We start from the raw sequence: 6,522 nt of genomic DNA, 5'->3' as shown, positions 1-6,522 counted from the left end.
GCTAGTTTTTGTTTTGGTTTTTTGTTTTTGTTTTTTGAGACAGGGTTTATCTGTAGCTTTGGAGCCTGTCCTGGACTAGACCAGGCTGGCCTCAAACTCACAGAGATCCTCCTGCCTCTGCCTCCCGAGTGCTGGGATTAAAGGCGTGTGCTACCACCACCACCACCCGGTCTACAGCTAGTTTTAAGAGTTTCAAATTAGGAATTTTTTCAGCAAGGAAGAAATGGAGCATTGAATTTTTTTTTTTGGATTATTTTGTTTTGATGTATTTTTAAATCATTGGAACAAAATTTAGGCTTTCCAGATAGGATAGTGGCAGACCTACAAGCCTGCTGTGAACAAAGAACAGCTGGATCAAAAATGATGCTAGGTGGTGGTGGTGCACACCTTTAATCCCAGTGCTCAGGAGGCAGAGGCAGGTGGATCTCTTGAGTTTAAGGCCAATCTATCTATAGCTCTAGGGCATCCAGAGCTACACCCAGAAACCACGTTTCAAACCACCCCCTCCAAATAAATAAATAATAAAGAGACTTGAAATAGAACAAGTTGAGTACTTGCCTGACAGTCCCAAGGTCTTAGGTTCAATACTCAGTGACACACGCACAGTGGGTGGGGTGGGGAGAGAGTGTATGTGGGACTATTATCCGACCACTTTGGATGGGCAGGAGGATCAGGATCCCTCAGGTACACAGGGAGCTAGAAGCTAATCTGAGATTTATAGCGTCTCTGCCCTGGGTTCTCTTTAGACCCTGTCTCAAAAATACAAACTGAACAACCTCCCCAGGGTCATATAAACAGTAACAACTGCTAGAAGAGAAGATTCTTCATGAAACTCCTGCAAGTTGCATAGGGAGTTCCTTGGATGCAGCCTTGGTGAGTGGTACCCATTCTGGAGTGGGCTTTTCAGGAATTCAACAGCTGCCTTGTCACCATGGGCCTCTAAGCAACCTCTCCTCACCCATGCTGCAGGTAGCCTCAGAAAGCACACTGGTTAACAAAACAACCTACAACAGAGGTCTACAAGAAAAAACATTTTGATACAGCTGGATGTAGTGGCTCATGCATTTAATTCCAGCATTCTGGAGGCAGACGCAGGTAGTTCTGAGTTCCAGGTCGTCCTTGTCTCCATAGTGCTACAAAGTGGAGACCCTGTTTCAAAGAAGCAAATAAAAGCAGGGGCTGGAGAGACGGCTCAGCAGCTAAGAGCAACTGGCTGCTCTTCCAGAGGACCTGGGTTCAATTTTCAGCACCCACATGTTGGCTCACAACCATCTCTAATTCTTCTGGCCTTCTTGGGCACCAGCCACACATTTGATGCACAGAGACACATGCAGGCAAGACTTTTAAAAGAAGTCAAAGAAAGTGAACCCGCAAGGACCATTTCAACAGTGGGTATTGAATATGGAGACTGGCTATCCAGGTGATTGTGAAGTGAAGGTGTGTTATAGCTCTGAGGGGAAAAGTATCCTGGCAGTCTGGAGCCAACGAATATCACAACTGAAGGAGACACACACACACACACACACACACACACACAGCAGAGGTTCCCTCCTGGGTCCCTGGATTAGGCACAAACCACAAACAAGCACCTGTTTTCGCAGAGAGATCCTTTATTAAGTGAGGAAGAAAAATTAAAGTGGCTGCTTTCTGACTCAGAAAACAGCAGCAAATGACGTTGCAGGTGTAATTTTTAAGGTGAGAAAATCTACCCCCGAATCCTAGTCCATTCTTACACAAGGACCAGGATGTGGTGGTTTATTTTGATTGGGCATGTTTATTAGGTGAACCAAACGGGGCTTTTGATTGCTGGACCTTGGTAGTCCAAGGTAGCCTCAGGAGGAGGAAGTGGGCAAATACGGGACTAGACCTTGATGGCTGGCTTTAGAAGTGTAATGGTTTTTAGCAAGGCAGAGGGAATGGGGCAGAAGGGCAAGCCGGGCCTGCCAGAGCCACATGCTCCAGTGGACAAGAGAGCCATTGGGAGGGACACAAGAGGTGGCTGCCTCTGCTGGGGCCAGCAGCAGCAGGGAGCTAACTGAGCAGGAGACAGGCTTACACCGGGTTTCTGGGGGGGCAGGATTTTCAAGAGTGGGAATTGGTGTGATTTCAAGTCCTGAGCTTGGGGTGAGCCCCGGGGATTGGTGGGTTTTCCAAACCTGGAAGTGAGCTCAGACTTTTTACCCTACAGGAGAACACTGAAGCAATGGGAGCATAACTGAGGACGTTAGTTAGGACACAAAAGGCCCGAGTGTTCAGGTTGGCCATGACTAGAGCTGCTGATTCAAAAGGATAAGGGGTGTGCCCCCACTCCATACTCGGGCTGTTAACTGAGTCCTTACAAGTCCCTCCAGCCTGTACAATTCCTCACTCATGAGGGGGCCAAGAATTCCTCTTTGAAATTGCCTCATAAAATTAAGCTCTTAGACATAATCATTACATTCCCAGTACTGCTAGCAGGATACACCCTAGAAATAACAGAGTCGGGCTCCTGGATAAGATCAGATGTCTCTCTTGAAAGCAGGGCACATGAACCAGTGGAAATGGAGCCTAGTGAAGTAACTCTCGAGAGTGAGCCTGAATTATAGAGAATAAGGCTAGACTAGGAGTAACACTTAGCAAGAGGCACTGACATCAGATCATCCACACAGCTTAGAGCAGACAGCTTGCTTCCTACCACTGGTGAGTGCTTAGCAGGCTTTGTTTTTATAAATCTAAAAATCAATAGTTCTCAACCTATGGGTTGAGACCCTTTTAGGGTCGAATGTCCCTTTTCACAGGGGTTGACTGTTAATCCTGAAATGCGCCAGAAAAAAACAGTTCTACCATTTTGGCTGAATTTAAGCAAGCTTTTATTAAAAATACTAAATACTGACCAAGATGGAATATGGCGAGGATCATCAACTGGAAACTTTCCAGGTAAGTGGTCCCAAGACACTGTTGGTGGAGCTTAATATGGGCAAAACCCACAGGCCACCATACTTTCCCATGAGGCTTTGTTGTCAGTTTCCAAGAACTACAATTCCTAGAATCTCAGGAAGTTACCTGGTCCTTGGGCAGGTGGGGCTTAATTTTGAATCTAACATTGACTAAGACCATCTGAATATCAGATATTTATATTACAATTCATAACAGTAGCAAAATTAGTTATGAGTAGCAACGAAAATAATGTTATGGTTGGGGGGTCACCACACATGAGGAACTGTATTAAGGGTCACAGCATTAGGAAGGTTAGAACCACTGCTCTAAATCATTCCACATACTCCTTGCACTCTTTCAAATTCATGGCCTCTGTTTTCATTAATTGTTCTTACATACATATATACAGATATGTATATACATACATACTCCTAAATACAACCTACGCAGTCTATATAATATTGTTTGAATTTTTCAGGGCTGACCATTTGGTATTGGATAACCAATTGGTGTGCTCTTCCTTGGGGAGACGATTGGCTCTCAGCATTCCTCAGTTGCCTGTGGTTCTTTGTGAAGGATTGAGGCCTCCTGGGCATAAACACATTTTTAAAATTGGGTGGCATATGCATTAACTGTCCTTTGATATTGTACCTTAATTTCTGTTTTTGTTTTTTGTTTTTCAAGACAGGGTTTCTCTGTTTAGTCCTTGCTGTCCTGGAACTCACTCTGTAGACCAGGCTGGCCTCGAACTCAGAGATCCGCCTTCCTCTGCCTCCTTAGTGCCGAGATTAAAGGTGTGCACCGCCACCGCCCAGCATTGTACCTTAATTTCATGGCTGTGGTTTGTGCTTTTCTGAAGGACCTTGCACATGGTTGTTAAATAAAGCATTAATTTACAAAAGAAGTTGAGAGCCTTTGAGATGTCTCAACGGGTAAAGTTGTTTGCCTGATGACTTGATCTCTGGGACCCACAAGATGGAAGGAGAGAATCAACTCCTGGAAGCTGTCTTCTGACCTCCACACCTATGCACATATACATGAGAGACTGCACATTATACATTCACTGTACGATATACACAAGACACCACAGTTTACACGAGACACTGTACGATATACGTGAGATGGTGCATGGTATACATGAGATATCGCACAGTTTACGTGAGACGCTGTACGATATAGACACTGCACAAGGTCAATTAATTTCAAAACAACGAAGAGGTTGAGGTGCTTCTGTGTTGGTGCTGAGGATGAACCCAAGGCTGTATTCATTCATTCAGCTAACTACCACTGAGCTACCAATGCTCCAGAGTAAAGTTAGTTTTTCTTTCAACGTTCTGGACCATTTGTATTTATTTTTCTGTTTGAGTTCTTTCTGTTGAGATGTTGGTCTTTTTTTCTCAATTTCCAGGGAATTCTTTATACACTTGGAAAATTGACTTTTTCTCTGTAGTGAGTTACAAAAAAATTCCCCAGGAGAGTAAGACTCCCCATGCTCCTAGGAAAACATTGATTTTTCAGTCTATATCCATGGTAACAAGAACAGGTTATAAACCTAGCTAATCAATCAATGACAGCTTGGTTCATTGAATACACTCTGAAAACTGAATGAAAATTAGGACATGACCACTCCAAGGTGCGTTTGAGGAGAAGGATTTTACTGTAGCTATGAGGAGAGGACAGCCAGAGGCATCTGGAGGAGTCCAGACTGAACAGGGCCACGAGAGGAGGGGAGGGAGAGGAGAGGAAGAGAAGAGAGAGAGAAAAGGGGGGTAAAAGAGAACCAAGAGCACATGGCCGCCAAAAGAGCAGGTTTATGTAAGAAAGAGAAGCTGCGGGGAGGGAAGGAAAGCCCCTAGGCTGGAGAGGTTTGGGGGATGGGGAGAAGTACTGGGCAGATCTACAGGTACTGAGTAAGCTTAGAAGCCAAGCATGCACTTTGGTATGCTAATGGACACCACAGTTAGATGGCAGGTCTTGTAGTTACAGTTATTAGCTGCCATGTGGGTGCTGGGATTTGAACCTGGGTCCTTGGGGAAGCAATCAGTGCCCTTAACCGCTGAACCACCTTTCTAGCCCCACAATAACACAATGTAATACTTTGCTTTTTGAGAGTTGCCTAGGTCATGGTGTGTCTTCACAGTAATAAAACAGTGACTAAGACAGAGAGCCATGAACCTTTGGGGACTAGGGGAGCGCTGACAGACTGTGAGATAAACCATTACTCCTTCCATTGCTCAGCTACTTTGGTCATAGCCCTAACCTTTATCCAGGTCTTATCATTACAGGGAGGGACTTCTCAAAACCGAGAAATGTGCTTTGTAATCATTTCCTCTAACATAATCATAGTCAATAGGAAAATGCAGAAATCTGATCGGGGAATCTAATATTTGCCCTTTTCCACCTTTTTCCTGCCTTAAATCTTTTAAGTCATGGGATAGATGCTTGTTGTAATAGCCGGAGTTACAAAAGCTATCTTGGAAACGTGCAAAAGGCAAAGAGATCAGTTCTGACTTCACTGAACAAGTCCATCTCTGCCTACCTTTTGATTAAGAGAAGCAACTCTCTAATACTAAAGCCACTGGGAGTGTGTGTGTGTGTGTGTGTGTCTGTGTTCTGAGGTAGGTTCTCACTTTGTAGCCCTGGCTGGTGATGAAGCTGGTCTTGAACTCAGATCTCTACACTTCTGCTTCCTGAGTGTTAGGATTAAAGGCATGAGCTACCAAGTTCAGACAAGTTTTTTTTTTGTTTTGGTTTGGTTTTGAGACAAGGTGCCACTATATAGCCTTGCTGGCCTGGAACCATATAGACCCTACTGGCCTGGTGCACACCTTTAATCTGTCATCTAGAAGCCAAGTGCCACCTTTCTCCCTGACTTCTGCCTCTTCTCTGGAAATGCTTAGGAAACCAGATCCTGCTAGGTTATGAGCCCTGTGGCAGGGGACAGGGGATGATTTGCAGAGACGATGGTGACCAACACATCACCACAACATAGGGAGGAAGTCAGTGGTTACTTGGAGACTGTCATTAGACAGCTCCTGTGTCTGTGTGCAGATGCACACGTTTAAGTTCTCTGGGGGAAATTAACTGCAAGTCTCCCTTGGGGGTTCTGGTTCCTGAGGAGATACAAGTATGAAAACAACTATCTAATCAAGCAGCTGAGAGCAAGCCTGCTCCCCACTGGAGCTCATGTATGCTAAGCTGTGCTTGGCTCCACGGCCAAAGCTCAAGAAACTTCCTGTCGTGACCCTCAAACAGATGGGCCTTCCTTCAGTAGAAATTCAGATACTACCCAGATGAGATAACGGTGTCATCAGTACCCAACACTTACAAAAGTCGTGGTACTTAGTGACTCCACGGTTAACCTCACTGAAAGTGAACTTGTTAGAACAAGAAACAGCCATCTCTGCCGTTAGTGTCTGGGGTCTCGTCCGTCCCCAGAGTCCCACAAAACCATTCTTCCTCCCTCACAACTCATCTGTTCTGTCCTTGGCCTGCTGGAGGTGGCAACTGGCTTACGAAGAGGGGACATTTAACTGTATACTAAGGGCTCTGCAATCAAACACCCTATTGCTATCCATGGGAATAAATACTTTAAAAAAAATCATC

Source organism: Peromyscus eremicus, chromosome 12, assembly GCF_949786415.1.
Source record: "Peromyscus eremicus chromosome 12, PerEre_H2_v1, whole genome shotgun sequence".
NCBI lineage: Eukaryota > Metazoa > Chordata > Mammalia > Rodentia > Cricetidae > Peromyscus > Peromyscus eremicus.
The sequence above is the reverse complement of the archived record's forward strand: the minus strand, read 5'-3'. Positions refer to the sequence as shown.